Genomic DNA, 16,789 nt, shown 5'->3' with positions numbered 1-16,789 from the left:
CGAATGGGAAGTCAACATAAATAAACTGCTTGGGGCAGAGTGAAAAGAATTATGTTACAAAGAAGCAGTTATGCTAATGAGAAGTATGAAAATAGATGCCTGATTGAATGATGAAGCGAAAGTGGCTATGGATGAAAACAAAAGCATGTTAGAGAATGATTGTGGCAAAAGCTTCGAATAAGAGAAATATATTTATAATGTATATAGCAAAAAACAGATTGCTGAAAAGCAATGGTCCAATTAAAAAAATGCAGAGAAAATTGAAGTGATTTTTATGGAAAGCTGTTTTGGAAGTGGGTGAAGACTGCTAGGCTAGCAGCCCATGGAAAAGTGAACAGAATTAAAAATAAATGGTGAAATAATTTGGTGTGAAATTGAAGTGACTGAAAGCTTCAAAGTATGTTTTAGAGGTTTATATAAAAATAACAGTGGCATGTCAAAAAGTGGAACTGAAATGCTTGCTATAAATGTCGGTGCCCAAGAAAAAAAAATTATAAAAAGGAAGTCATGAGAATGTTGAAAAGTAGTAAGGCAGTAGGTGTAACTGATGAAATGTTAAAACAGTGGTGTGGTTTACTCATGGCGTGGCTGTGTTTAACATATGTGAAGAGGGTAACTGTTCCTGAAGATTGGAATAATGCTATTAGAGGTAGTCCTCGACTTACGACCACAATTGAGCCCAGAAGTTAGGTTGCTAAATGAGAAATTTGTTAAGTAAGTTTTACCTCAGATTATGACTTTTCTTGCCACAGTTGCTAAGGGAATCACTGCAGTTGTTAAGTTAGTAACATGGTTGTTAAGTGAATCTGGCTTCGCCATTGACTTTGCTCATGAGAAGGTCGCAAAATATGATCACATGACCCCGGTACACTGCAACTGTCACAAATTTGAATAGTTTGTTAAGCATCCAAATATAAATCATATGACCATGGGGATGCTGCAATGGTCATAAGTGTGAAAAATCACACTAGATCACTTTTTTCAGTGTTGTTATAACTTCAAACAGTCACTAAATGAATTGTTGTAAATTGAGGACTACCTGTATTATTCCCCTATATCAGGGGTGGGCAATTGTGTCTTAGGAATTCCAGGAGTTGAAGTCCACAGGTTGTAAAAGAGCCACAATTGCCCACCCCTGCCCTATATAAAGAAAAAGAAAAAGTAAATGCAAATGCAAATGCAAATGCAAAAACTGGAGGGAGATTAGCTTATTAAGTGTGCTTATTAAGTTTATTAAGTTCCATTATTAAAGGAAGATGTTTGACTGAATTGTGAAGCCTAGAATTTGGCTCTTTAGTAGGTCACTGGAAATACAGCATATCATTGTGAGAAAGTTTAATGTATATTCATTGATGCAGAGAAACATATCATGCGTAGGTTTGAATTATGGAAAGTTTTGCATGAAGATGAAGTTGCTTTGTGGATAAATGTATTTATTTTATTTTATTTTAATTTTTTAATTTTTCATCCCATTTTTTATATTTTACATGATAGAAGTAAAACATTAAAAGACAGTAAATGGTTCGACATTGAGCAGGGAGTAAGACAAAGACACCTCATGTCCCTCAGTTGTTTAATTTTTTTATGAATAGAAGTAAAAAAATAATGCTTTTGGCCATGTTAAAAATGCATCGGTCGTGGGACGAGTACAGATTTTTCAATACAGATAATGCTGTGTGGTTGGCTGAGAACCTAGACGATTTGCAGAAAATATTAGATTGTATGCTGCAACATGGGATCTGAAAAATTAACATATCAAACCCTAAAGTATCTCTGGTTTGACAAGAAAAATGAACTGATTATGCAACACAAGATGTCTAGTGTGGACATAAGGACAGTTTGTAAAAGGTATGAATGATGTTGCTCTCATTTCATTTCAGGTATATTTCCTTCCCCCTCCCTTTTTCCCCCCCTTTCTTTTTCCATTGCCTTTCTTTGGCTCTCTGTTTCTTCCTCTAGTCACACCACACCTAGAGTACTGCATCCAGTTTTGGTCTATAAAATCTATTAAAAAGATTTTGAGACTCTAGAAAAAGTGCAGAGAAGAGCAGCCAGGATGATTAGGGGAATGGAGCAGTGGTGGGTTTCAAATTTTTTTACCACCGGTTATGTGGGCGTGGCTTGGTGGGCATGGCATGGCTTGATTGGCGTGGCTTGGTGGGCGTGGCAGGGGAAGGATACTGCAAAATCCCCATTTCCTCCCGATCAGCTGGGACTTGAGAGGCAGAGACTAGATGGGGGTGGCACCAGTCAGAATTTTTACTACCGGTTCTCCGAACTACTCAAAATTTCCGCTAACAGTTCTCCAGAAGTGGTCAGAACCTGTTGAAACCCACCTCTGGACTGGAGACTAAAACATATGAAGAATGGTTACAGGAACTGGGCATGGCTAGTCTGGTGAAGAGAAGGACCAGGGGAGACATGATAGCAGTGTTCCAATATTTGAGAGACTGCCACAGAGAGGAAGGGGTCAAGCTATTTTCCAAAGCACCTGAAGGCCAGACAAGGAATAATGGATGGAATCTGATCAAGGAGAGATTCAACTTGGAAGTAAGGAGAAATTTTCTGATAGTGAGAACAATCAACCAATGGAACAGCTTGCCTTCAGAAGTTGTGGGAGTTTTATCACTGGAGTCTTTCAAGAAGAGATTGGATTGCCATTTGTCAGAAATGGTGTAGGGTCTCCTGCTTGGGCAGGAGGTTGGACTAGATGACCTACAAGGTCCTTTCCTACTCAGTTAATCTGTTAAAGTCCTCTTTTTCTGCCCTCTAAATATCATGGCTTATACCAAAAGGGAATACCATAATAAGTAGGTAGGTATGTACATAACTGGATTCTTAATACTTATCTCATGGTTTAAAAAATAGTAATGTTGGTAGAATGTCCATCTGGGTTCAGTTCCAAATGGGAGGAAAGACCCTGGAAACATGGAGACTGCTTAGAAAGATGGTTTAATGATGAACAGAATCACATGGCTTGAGATCCTGGGAAATCACATGGCTTGAGATCCTGGGAAATCACATGGCTTGAGATCCTGGGCAAAAAGCACATGGTTGAGAGAGAGAGAGAGAGAGATTTATACCCTCTGTTCAGCTTTGAATTTGAGCTTGTATTCTGGTTGGTTGCCAGAGTCCCATGGGGCCATGCAGGTGTAACTCTGTAGGTTATGTTTTGAGTCCCAAGCTTGGTTGAGCCTTGCTGGGTGATGATGTAATGAAAGGGCTTTGGGCAATTCCTACTATGGCTCTGCCTGAAGGAGGTAGATCTTTGTTATGTAGCATAGACTGGCCCAGGCCTTAATGGCCCATTGACAAAAGGGAGTTTCTGCCTCCCTTTTAGGGGAAATACCCTGCCCTTTTAATATTTCCTAAAATATCTCATTTTCCTAGGTGAGGGATGGGTGCTAACGTCCTACAGTAATAAAGTAAATATTCCTTGTAAGTGAGGGGGAGGGAAGGAAATCCAAGGGTTTTGCCAGAAGCAAAGATAGATATATTGCCTCTTCCTTTCAACGCAACTTCTGCAGATTCTTTTGATTTGCTATTTGGGACTGCCAAAACAAATTACTAAAAAGAAACAAAGGAAGAGAGACAGCCTGCACAAGCCACTCTAGTGAAGAGGCACCATTATAAATTAATTACAGAGTTTCTACCATACATGTAGTATCCTCTTAGGGTTTGCGAGCTTATCTGCTATCTCGCTTTCCTTCACCGTGAATTTACGCTACTGGAGGCTTCCCTTTGAAACCTACGCAACCCACTACTGCCACCACATGGTGACTCTCCTGTGTGGTTTGCCACCACTGCTACCGTAATATAAGCGGCTTAAGGATGCCCAAGTACTGTAGGATGATCTCTCATGCTCGTAAAAAACTCTTGAAGATAACAGGTTTATGGTGAAGCTAGCATCTGCAAAAGGTAAGCGAGCAGACAGATGTTCTTCTAAGTATACAGATGTGCAGGAAAGATCAGGCTAATGAAATGAAAAAAAATCGGTCATCGGATCCACACCGAATAGTCTCGATGTCCACTTGAAAAAAAAAGGAAAGGGACAGCAGACAACAGGTACATCAGCATAAGCAAAGCTCCCACTTACTTAAGATGCTTATGGGATAAACCTAATACTTTCTTTGGAACCTGCCAACTATGAGTCTCTGATATTTTTGTGATCTGTGCCAGCAGCAAGAAGAGAAAGACAACTGATTAATTGTTCTTTCTTTGGGTGTATCAGGGGAAAGTCTTCTTAAGCCTTATTGTATAAGTAATAGGAAGAAATACTTAGAATAACCTAGACTTAACTTAGAAAAACTTTATTGTCACTTTAAATGAAAACTTTATTGTCACTTTAAATCAGTGTTTCTCAATTGGCAACTTGAAGATGAATGAACTTCAACGCCCAGAATTCCCCAGCCAGCAGAGCTGACTGGAGAGTTCTGGAAGTTGAGGTCCACCCAACTTCAAGTTGCCAAGGTTGAGAAACACTGATTTAATTGAGGCCATGGCACCAGCATCTGGGGGAGGGGGGGGAATGCAATGTGGCAGTGCCAGCAGCACAATCAAAGTCCCAACACTTTGTAGCAGAAGGATAGAATCAAGATCACACGAAGTGTTAATAGCACTTTACAATGCCTTGGTAAGACCACACTTGTAATATTGCATCCAGTTTTGGTCACCACAATGTAAAAAAGATGTTGAGACTGTAGAAAGAGTGCAGAGAAGAGCAACAAAGATGATTAGGGGACTGGAGGCTAAAACATATAAAGAACGGTTGCTGGAATTGGATATGTCAAATTTAATGAAAAGAAGGACCAGGGGTGACATGATAGCAGTGTTCCAATACTTGAGGGGCTGCCAGGAAGGAGTCAAGCTATTCTCCAAAACACCTGAGGCAGGACAAGAAGCAATGGATAGAAACTAATCAAGGGGAGAAGCAATCTAGAACTATGGAAAATTTCCTAACAGTTAAACAATTAATCAGTTGAATGACTTGCCTCCAGAAGTTGTAGGTGCTCCAATATTAGATGTTTTTAAGAAGATATTGGACAACCATTTGTCTGAAATGGTATAGGGTTGGACTAGAAGACCTCCAAGTTCCCTTCCAACTCTGTTATTCTATTACAATGTGAAGAAAGGGGTGGCTTTGATCATACCACTATAACTACCATCTTACTTTTTGGTGGCGGGGGGGACTGCCATAAGGATTTTTTTTCCATTTAATATTACTTCTCTACTCTGTTAAATGTCCACCTGCCTCTCAAAGGGCATTTCAGGTGATATTAAAATCTGGTTTCAAGCCTTATGTTGGCACAGAGATTGTCTCAGTCAACATGTAGAAAGATCTACAGAGGGATAAGGATGGCAGAAGTGCAAACACACTAATTCTGCTGGACATTTCAACAGCTGTTTGATCTTCTTCTGGATTGTCTTTCTAATAGGAAGATTTAGATACGGTCAAGTACGGAGGATCCCGGATCTGCGCTCCTTCCGCCATGCTGTGAAGACCTTTTTATTCCATCAAGCGGGCTTGGCCTGATCTCTTCCCTTTTTAAATATGTAAATTTTAATCTGTTTTTAAATTATTGGGGTATTTTAATTTGTCTGGGCCAAAAAGTTTAATTTGATTTTATTGGGTTTTTAAATTTTGTGTATTTATGTATTTTATTGTTGGCTGTTCACCGCCCTGAGTCCTTCGGGAGTAGGGCGGTATACAAATCAAATAAATAAAAATAAAAAAATAAAAAATAAATAAGTGTATCTCACTATTCCAGAAGTGAACAGGGAAAGGAATTATTTCTGAGGCCAAGGCATTGATGTCACAGGTCCTTTTAGGTTTCGCCTTATTTTGAATGAAAACCAACATTTGGTTCTGAAAATAATAATTTAGGGATCTGAATGAGGGCAATATCTATATGCTGATCCCATCTATTTCAAGCCTTGATTCATCAGATGCAGGTAAGCAGCAGAAATATGGTTACAGTCAGTCATGGGCTGGATGAGAACCAACAAATGATGCTCAATCCCCATAAAAAGAAGGTTCTGGGGTGAGGTTATTCATTTATTTTGAGATGTTCAGTTGAAATTGTCCTTATACATTGGTTTAGGGAACACCTGGATTCAGATTACGCTTTAGATTAATAAGACACTGTTAGCCTCTTCAAAGTTCTCCATGCTGTAGAAATATCTTTAAGAAGGTTGGATAACTTTTTGGCAGCCAAGAGCTGTGCGTTACTTTTGAATGGCATGCTAAAGGCATAATTTAAATTTAAAACACCCCCACAAAAAAATGTAAAAAAAATAATAAGCCAAGCCAAATATTATAGATCCTAAAATGGTTGCCAATCTTGAAGGTGGCATGGAGGAGATGGCACAGAGGAGAAGCAATCTGGTCTCTTTGTGTTTTGAAATGAGCAAACTTTTGAGGGGGAGGGTTGAGGGCCACAGATTGGGTGAAGCCACATCAAACACAAGCACCAAAGTTCATTCTTGGGAAGAATTAGAAAGAAAATATTAGGGGTTTTTTTATGTGCTTATTTTAGGGCTTGCAATATAGTCTGTATCTGTTCTCCACTTTAAAATGTTATGGCAAGAAGGTTTTAAATAGGAAGTGATGACTACCTATGCTTTGGGGCGCCATATTCTCCCCTCATCTAACAAAATATGTTCTAACTATGTTGTAAATGGAACTGGAAAATGAAGAAGGGACTCCAGGGGGAAGCAACTAACTTTTTCTATATGGTCTTCCTGTGGAGTCAACTAATGTGGGACAGTTTCAGATGAAGGCTTTCAAAGCTGTAGATGAAGCTGAAGGAAATTCTGGTCCCTGCTGGTAAGATGATTGCTCCTTTGCCTTTCGGTATGACTATATACCAGAGGAAGCTCGAACACCTCACAGTTAATTAAACTTAATTTTAAATTTGTTACTCAGAAGGTCCACGAAGCACCATGAAACTTATTCCCAAATCATGCATGAAACCAATTTCTAATAAAATCTCTTCAGAGACATACGGTGGTTATGAAAGACTAAGTATAGAGAAAATAAATACAAGGGGTTGGTGATAAGATAAAAAGAAATTATGTGGCGTAAATACAGGGAAGAAAGGGCCTTCAGGTTGGGTAGGGATAAAAAAAAAAAAACAAGCACAATTCCCAGGTGAGTGGAAAATGAGAGCAGGTTGAGTGATGTAGGGATAAATCAGTGCAGAAGAAAATGGATGTTGTAAGTTAGCATTTTTCTTCCTTTACATGTTACTTCAATATAATTGTATGGATTCGTTTTGGGGTTTTATTTTACTACATACTCATACAAGTAGACTCTAGTCAATGCCACAACTGCCACAATCATTGTTTGACAAAACACACCATAAAATCCATCCTTGCTGGTCCCTGGTGATTGAACCCTAAAATATTAAGAAGCTCCAGGCTTTCGGTAAAATCTTCCAGAACTTGAGAAAAGTCCCATTTGTACCTAACCTGTTATTTATTGTTATTATTAGTTCAATTTATATGCCGCCTTTCCCCGGAGACTCAGGGCGGCTTACAATGCATTTTTTAAAAAAACCATTATAAAAACATTTAAAAATTAAAACATTAAAACCCATTCATACCATTCATGGCCGGATCTCACAAGATCACAACAGCAAGATCAACGGCCCCAGGCCTGTCGGAAAAGCCAGGTCTTCACTGCTTTTCGGAAGGCCAATAGGGTGGGGGTGGTCCGGACCTCAGGAGGTAACTGGTTCCAGAGAGCTGGGGCAGCCACAGAGAAGGCCCTCCCCCACAGGCCTGCCAGCCGGCATTGTTTAGCTGATGGGACCCGGAGGAGACCAACTCTGTGGGATCTTACCAGTTGCTGGGAGCTATGTGGTAGAAGGTAACCTGGCCCTGAGCGTTGTAGGGCTTTAAAGGTAATAACCAACACCTTGAATTGTGCCCAGAGATCAATAGGGAGCCAGTGCAGCTTGCGGAGAATTGGTGTAATGTGGGTGTATCTAGGTGCACCCACGATAGCTTGCGCGGCTGCATTCTGGACCAACTGTAGTCTCCGAACATTTTTCAAGGGTAGCCCCATGTAGAGCGTGTTGCAATAATCTAACCATGAGGTAACAAGGGTTATTTAGTGTATGTTGAGAAGATGACAGAAGAGAAGTAAACATATACACACAATCCACGTAATTATATACAAAACGTCTACAGGGATACAGCAATGTCCTCACAACAGGATGCCCAGTTCAGCTATCCAGCCTCTGGCCTTGCTTTGTGCAGAACCAGAGAATGCACATCATGGCCAATCTTGCACAACATGTTTAATTGTTTGTATATCAGCACCACAGTCGCAACAAGGGGAATCTTGAGTTAATCCTAAATTGCATTAACAGAGGGATACAATCAAGATCAAGTGAGGTACGAATACCTCTCTAAAGCCTTACTAAGACCACACCTAGAGTACTGCATCCAGTTTTGGTCACCACACTATAAAAAAGATGTTGAGATTCTAGAAAAAGTGCAGAGAAGAGCAACCAGGATGATTAGGGGACTGGAGGGTAAAACATACAAAGAACAGTTGCAGGAACTGGGCATGGCTAGTCTGGTGAAGAGAAGGACCACGGAAGACATGATAGCAGTGTTCCAATATTTGAGGGGCTGCCACAGAGAGGAAGGGGTCAAGCTGTTTTCCAAGGCACCTGAAGGCCAGACAAGGAATAATGGATGGAAACTAACCAAGGAGAGATTCAATTTAGAAATGAGGAGGAACTTTCTGACAGTGAGAACAATCAACCAATGGAACTGCTTGCCTTCGGAGGTTGTGGGAGCTTCATCACTTGAGACTTTCAAGAAAAGATTGGACTGCCCTTTGTCAGAAATGGTATAGGGTCTCCTGCTTGAGCGGGGGGTTGGACTAGATGATTTATAAACCTTCCAACTCTGTTAATCTGTTAATCTTTCCATCCCCACTGATACAGGGCAGAGGCACCTCTTTCAGTATCACACCAAATTCTGTTCATTTTTGTCCAGACAGAGCAAGGCAGGTCAAAACCAGGTGGCTTGGTAGAGGGATCACTCATGGTCAACCTAGCCTGTGATTCATTGGAACTAAGGCTTGGAGTGGTGCAAGCAAGGGTCACAAAGATACATTGGGGAGTACAATAAAAATCCTGCAGAGTTTTAACCACCACCATCCACCAGTGAAAGAAGAAATGGAGCAGCTGTTCTTAGGCCTGTATGTTCTCTGATGTTCTTCCCAGCTAAGTCCGCATTTCAAGAGTTAGACATCTTGAGAGCAAACCCTATTTGAGATTAGACTTGCAAATCTGAGAGTACAAAGTGTCAGTCTAGTGATGTTAAAACAGCCACTTAGAATAACTCACACAGTAACTGCTGTATATTACAGGGAAGGATCATGAATATGCAATCAGAAAACAGTTTTGGAGCCTGATCACCATTTCTGTCAATTACTGCAGTCAGTTCCTCTGATGCTGCCTTGTCATTTTGACAGTGATTATACCTTTACATGATATATTGCAGATATTACGCTTCAGTTGTTTACAAATAGAACTGCATCTTACACTTTCACTAGAGCAGTGGGACGTTTTAAGTAAGGAAAACATTCCTCATAATCGTTCCTCCACTTTCATTCAGTCAGGCACAAACATAAGTGTGGCAAGCAAGCAGACCAGGCTGTGCCACAACTTATGACAGTATCTGCCACAACATTTCCTGATGGATAAAAAGCCAGACATAAGCTGCAGGGTCAAGAGCAGAGAAGGTTTCAAAGAAGAAAACACTAAGAGCAGAAACATGGCTAGATCCAACTGGAATATGATGGATTGTGATGGCTGAGTGGCTTAATGTCACTGGAAATGGTCTCTGCTCTGGCGGTTTGAGTCCAAGCACTGTGTGGTAGGGTCAGCTCCTTTCACTTGCCTCAGCTTCTGCCCAACTAGCAGTTCAAAAGCATGCTATATGCAAGTAGACAAATAGGTACCACTTCAGTGGGAAGAGGAGCCAGTGTTCCGTGCAGTCAGAACCAAGCTGATTGGTTCTGATTGGACTTTCCCAGATGCAACATCTGTTTGCGAGGTGACTTCAGTGGATTGAGAAGGCCCTGGATCACGGGTGTCAAACTCACAGCATCACGTTGCTGTCACGTGATGTTTTGTGATGTTTTTCCCATTTGCGGAGCTGGGGTGGACCTGCACATGACGCATCCGGTCCGCGGGCTGCCAATTTGACACCCCTGCCCTGGATAATGCTGCAGGATGCCGGTCATCTTTCTTTCTGGTGTGGGGCTATCTTGTCCCCCGTGGCACACCTTGGAAAGCGCTCGAGCTAGCCATCTTAGGCAACCAAACTGCTATCTGTCTTAGCATTTTGGTCTCCTGGCTAATGTAATATTGCCATACACTCAATAATAATATAATAATAAAAAAATAATGATGAATATCGAATGGGGAAGAAGGAATTATTAGGCTAAGTGCACACTTAGAATCATGTATCATGTAGTGACTAAGATATTAGACTAACACTGGGCAGACCTAGATATTAGTTCATATTCAGCCTCATTATCTCACTGGATAATTTTGGTCCAGTCCCTCTCTCTCTCAGTCCAGCTGGCCTCACAATTGTGGTTGAGGAGAAAAATGGAAAGAGAGAAGGCTATATATGACATCATGAGCTCCTGAATGAAAGGCAGGATGCAAATCAAATCGAATAACTTTATTGCAGTTATTACCCAGCAGAAAAAATACAAATCTAACAAATAAATAAATCACTTCTTTAGCAACTAATCCCCCTTAATTCAGTGATCTCATAAGGCAACATTTTCCAGTCCAACTTGGTATTTAAACTGCATATTAGGCATCAGTCAAGAAACTCCATATGATTTTGTTTCATTTATAATACAATTAAATTGTACCTGGGGTTATTATTCTCCAGTTATGGGTGTAATAATTATTATTGTATTAAAAGTTGATTCTGAATTTTTGGAAGTTTCTTGGGTCACAATCAGCAGTGAAATCTGCCCGGTTCTATCCATCTTGCCTGTTGTGGCCCATCAACGGCCTGTGCAGCTAGTAGCTGATTCCGACAGCGAGGAGGCTGGTGTGGTGCTGCGCCAGCAGCCTGTGAAGCTGGCACTCAAGTCGGACAATGAGGAGGGTGGAGACGATGTGGTGCCAGAGGCAGGGATTCAGCCAGGGCCTTCAGAACCTCCAGAAGCTTCCATGGGTGAAGAGGAAGAAGAGGAGGAGCCTCTTCTCGATGCACGGGCACGCAGAGCTGCCAAAAGGCAGGAGTGGCTCCTCAGGAGGAGGTCTCCTCAAGAGTAAGGCTTGGGGCTAATTGGCCACTCCCTTAGCCTATTTAAGGACGGGCAATTTGCAGGGAACAACTTAGTTCACTCTCCTTCGCGTCTGGATCTTAGTTCTTTTATCAGTGTCCTGCAAATTGCTTCTGGGCTTTCTGCCAATCCTAGTAAGATTACGATTATTTATTCTTTGGATTCTTGTAGGCTGTTAAGAAAGTTAATTAACAGCCTTTGTTTGAAAAAGACTGATTTAATTTAGTAAACTAAGGTTTGTACAGACTTTATGTGTGTTGAGTTCTTTGGAGTACATAGCTGGGCCAGAACATTGCCGAACTGGTAGCACCGGCAGCAGGAGGCTCCGCCCACCCACCAAGACATCTATACATCCCGGTTTTTTACCTTCTGTGCATGTGCAGAAGAGGCACATGCGTGTATGCACTCCCACCCATTCCCTTCCCGAACTAGTAGCGTAGGTAAGTGGATTTCACTGCTGGTCACAATCCATAATTATGAGAATTCCTGAATTCCTTGGAACCCACCAATAGTACCATTTTCTTTTAAGATTACATACAAATACCTGGGAAATAACACATAATACAAATTGTATGTGAGTATCTTTGTATATATTACAATAAGGACTACTATCCTCATAGAGTAAAGTAGTACAATATAGCAGTACACACAAGTACTTATATCCTATAGGAAGGACACCAAATAACAGATGTGGACTCCTAACTCAATAAGAGCTCACTTAAAGCATGCCACATTACATCTTCCAGCTGTTTATGATGGCAACTCCATAAATCCTGAATCTTGCTGGCTGAAAATAATAGAGTTTAAAACATCTGGAAGATTCTGGATGACCTTCTTCGGTCTATGCTATCTGGTTTCTGAAAGGAGTTTTGTTTTTTTTTCTAAAACTTGCCAAGAACTGTGAGGAATTGAACCAACCAGGAATTTTTTTGCATGTTAACTCTGTGCTCTTGGACTGACCTTCTGTCTTTCAAGAATGACCACATTTATCCTTGATGGAGGCAACAGTTGGATTCTGCATAAAGTGGAATTACTCAGCTAAGGAATAAACTAAGGCTAAGATATATATCTTTTGTGAAGCTTGTTTACCTTTTTTTCCACAAGGAAACCAAAAGGATTAAAAAAAAAAAATGACACAGTCACCCTGGAGTCAGAGGGGATCTAAATCTAATAAAATAAAAGGATTTTTTAAAAAAAAACAAACAAACAAACCTGCATATTCACAATTGCTGCAGAAGAAAATTTGGTGAGACATTAATGCAAAATTTGGGTCTGACAAGAATCAGCATTTTCATATTTAATATTTGTATCTGATTGATTAAACATCTTGATATATATATATATATATATATATATATATATATATATATATTCATTCTCAGGTTTTCGTGGGTGTTTGTATGTAGGTCTTTGGTTATTCAGGTCTTCTCCCACGTAAAATTGGAAGTGTCTTGGTGACGTTTCGACGAAGTCTCATTCGTCATCTTCAGGCTGGTGTTCTCGGCTTCGTGCTCCTGGAAGCTTCGTGCTTCCAGGAGCACGAAGCCGAGAACACCAGCCTGAAGATGACGAATGAGACTTCGTCGAAACGTCACCAAGACACTTCCAATTTTACGTGGGAGAAGACCCGAATAACCAAAGACCTACACACACACACACACACACACACACACACACACACACACACACACACACATATATATATATATATATATATATATATATATATATATATATATATATATATATATATATTTGTCAACATATTTGTCATCAGCACTCCTGTTGACTGACAGGGGGCCTGTTGATTGAAGTCTGAGAAAAGAGTCCCTTATCAGTCAACGGAAGTGCTGATTTACCACCAGTTTACCAGGTACTTACCAGGAGATTGAGGGCACTGCATCAAAAGAAAATAACTAAAAATTTAATAACCAGCCATCAACTCCCCCAATTAACCAACACAACCAGGCACCACATAAATACTAGGCAGTGGTGAAATCCAAATTTCTTTACTACCGGTTCTGTGGGTGTGGCTTGGTGGGTGTGGTGTGGCTTGGTGGGCGTGGCTTGGTGGGGATGGCAGGGGAAGGATACTGCAAAACCTCCATTCCCAGCCCGCTCCAGGGGAAGGATACAGCAAAATCCCCATTTCCTCCCCACTCTGGGGCCAGCCAGAGGTGGTATTTGCTGGTTCTCCGAACTGCTCAAAATTTCCACTACCGGTTCTCCAGAACCTGTCAGAACCTGCTGGATTTCACCCCTGATACTAGGCATAGAACAGCCCAGTGTACACAGTTCTGGAGAGTGAGATGTTTCCTGAGGATGGGCTTCAGCATGAATCCCAAAGCTTGGAAGAATAAACCTCTGGTCCCGATGACTGACTCAGATTAGTTCCTGCAATATTATCCTGGGACACGTATATTTGCCTTCATTCGGGAAAGAAAGCAGGAAGGATTGGAGGGAAATAAGGATCTACCCTAGGAGAAAACTGCAAGATTAGTTATTGTCTCTGCCTAGATGTATGTCTTCCAATTGGGCACTGGATTGTGTTCTTTGTAAAAAAAAAAATGGCAGGTATATTTTAGAATCTTCTGTACTGAGGAAAAGGAAGAGAGGGAAAAACCCGAAACGCACCAACAATGCCCTGGCACAGTACTTGTTAATTCATGGACTGTTTATCTTCTTGTTTACTCTCCAACAAAATGATTGCTGTTTAATTATACTACAAATAGGTTCTGCCAGCCTGTCGTACAGCAGATGTTATTTACTCCCAGAACAACTCTCCCAAGACTGACATTGCGCATCTCGCAAATCAAAATGGAGTAGATCAAGCCACAATCTGGGACAACGTTCCTCGCTGTTTTGCCACTTGCTTTCAACCATGATAAACGTTATCATTGCCTTAGATGCTTTCTCTGTCGGAGGAACGCATAAATGAGGAAAGGAAGCTGGCGGCCAGAGGTGATATGAAGGGACAGAATTCTTCATTTAAGAATCTCCAATCTGCTCAACTCAGATATAAAACAAGACAAGGAAGAAGGGGCAGGGCTGACTTTGCTGAAGCTTATTTCGTCCCTGGATCTATTTCTCCCCATCTGAACTTTGATATATTGGAAGCAAGCCGGGCAAAGACTATCAAAAGGTGGTAATATATGTTTGGGAAATTTAATAAGGCTCATCTTCCCTGACTAGTATCTTTTCAATTAAAGATGAAAACTAATTCAGCATAACATACATCTAGGAACAGATTTTGAGTTTTCAACCAAGAATTTGTGGTGGAATGAGGATGGACAAATCCTGGATAATCTTTGTCCATTGCCTCCAAAAAAAAAAAAAAAAAGACCTTACAGAGGGATTGAACGATTGAAGTTTTCCCCATCACTGAGATTGTACGTCATATGCTCATTCCAAAAAACACTGATAGAAAAAGGTTCAAAAGCTCTGTGTCAGTATTAGGCCCTATGCCTTATAGGTTTCAAAAAAAATTACTACCGGTTCTGTGGGTGTGGCTTGGTGGGCGTGGCACGGCTTAGTGGCATGGCAGGGGAAGGATATTGTAAAATTTCCATTCCCTCCCCCCTCCAGGGGAAGGATATTGTAAAATCTCCATTCCCTCCCCCCTCCAGGGGAAGGATACTGCAAAATCCCCATTTCCTCCTGATCAGCTGGGACTTGGGAGGCAGAGAATAAATGGGGACGGGGCCAGTCAGAATTTTTACTACCGGTTCTCCGAACTACTCAAAATTTCTGCTACCGGTTGTCCAGAACTGGTCAGAACCTGCTGAATACCACCTCTGGTGTGTTTGTGTGTGTGTGTGTGTGTGTGTGTGTGTGTGTGTGTGTGTGTGTGTGTGTGTGTGTTTAAACTGGAAATGTTTCTTGGCTATCATGCAAAAGAAAAACAAGTGCATGTCTGATCACCTTTGAAAATTGTTTTTAATTGTTATAAATTTTATAGAGAGAGGGTTAGATCCGAAAACTGCCTTTTCAAAGGGGCAGCAATGCAAACTGGATTTTTAGAAATGCACACACATTTAAAATGCCCATCAGGCCAGCGATTCACTATGTTGGTTGGGACTGATGAACATTTTCATACCACATATGACAAGACACCAGTTAGGGGAAGAAAAAATAAAAGATGCTTGGCTAAATTATACAACATTTTGAGACAAACTCTCTGGTGTACATCCTTATGTAGGAAATTAAAACCCACCCCTCTCCTAGAAAATGGAATGTTTTAGGAAATATTAAAAGGGCAGAATATTTTCCCTAAAAAGGAGGCAGAAACTCAGCCGCCCTCCTCCCCACCACCACCTTTGTTAATGGGCCATCAAGGCTTGGGCCAGTCTATTCTACATAACAAAGATCTACCTGCATCACCCAGCAAGATTCAACCAAACTTAACACAGAGACAACCTAAAAAGCTAGCTATGGCCTCTGACAGCAACCAGTCAGGATACTCTTCCTGTGTCCCAGGAAGTTCAAAGCCAGAGAGGCTATAAAACCCAGGGACTCTCAGCATCTCTTCCCTTTTCTGCCCAGGATCTCCAAGGCATGTGATCCTGTTCATCAATAAACCTTCTTTCCAAGCAACTTCCATGAATCCAGTGTCTTTTTCCCCACTTGGAACTGAACCCAGATGGACATTTCTTCCAACAATTAGAACTCCTTTTTCTATTCAGATGCAAATAGTTTGGGACTCAAATCTCATCATCCCAGCCTATATTTATTTATTGTTTATTTATTTATTGGTTTGATTTATATGCCGCCCTTCTCTGGAGACTCAGGGCGGCTTACAATGCGTTAAGCAATAGCCTTCATACCCTTGTATATACCTGCTTAGTAGGGCTTTCGGGGGCCCCTAAGCAGTGTTCTATTTTATACAAAGTCAGCTTATTGCCCCCACAATCCAGGTCCTCATTTTACCTACCTCAAAAGGATGGAAGTCTGAGTCAACCTTGAGCCTGGTGAGATTTGAACTTGCAGTAATTGCAGGCAGCTGGTGTTACTTAACAGTGCTTTAGTCTGCTGTGCCACCAAGGCTCTGTTATGTATGATCTTTAGAAAAGATTCTTCTAGACTAACCTATACATGGGATCTCAGTTAACTACTAGCTTTCATATTTCTCAAACCTCTTAACACAAAGAAAGCAAAATAAACCTGCAGAGATCCTATTTTTATATTGCTTTCCCACAAAGGAAATAACATGTCTAGAAATTCAGATTTAGAAAAGGATGTTAATGTGTATTTTAACATATAATTCAATGTAAATTTGCATGTGGATTTTTAAAAAAAAGAAAAATAACAGGCAACATTTCTATTTTAAGACTAGTGGCATAATAAAAGTGGTAAGTTTTATTGCAGGAGCTTTATCCTTTAGCTCTCCCAATGTAAACATCTCACATCCGTCTCAAATTTATCATATACTGTACTATCTATACCAACCGTTTTTCA

This window comes from Pantherophis guttatus, chromosome 2 (genome assembly GCF_059756535.1).
Source record: "Pantherophis guttatus breed Tessera chromosome 2, ASM5975653v1, whole genome shotgun sequence".
NCBI lineage: Eukaryota > Metazoa > Chordata > Lepidosauria > Squamata > Colubridae > Pantherophis > Pantherophis guttatus.
Note: the sequence above shows the minus strand (reverse complement) of the source record.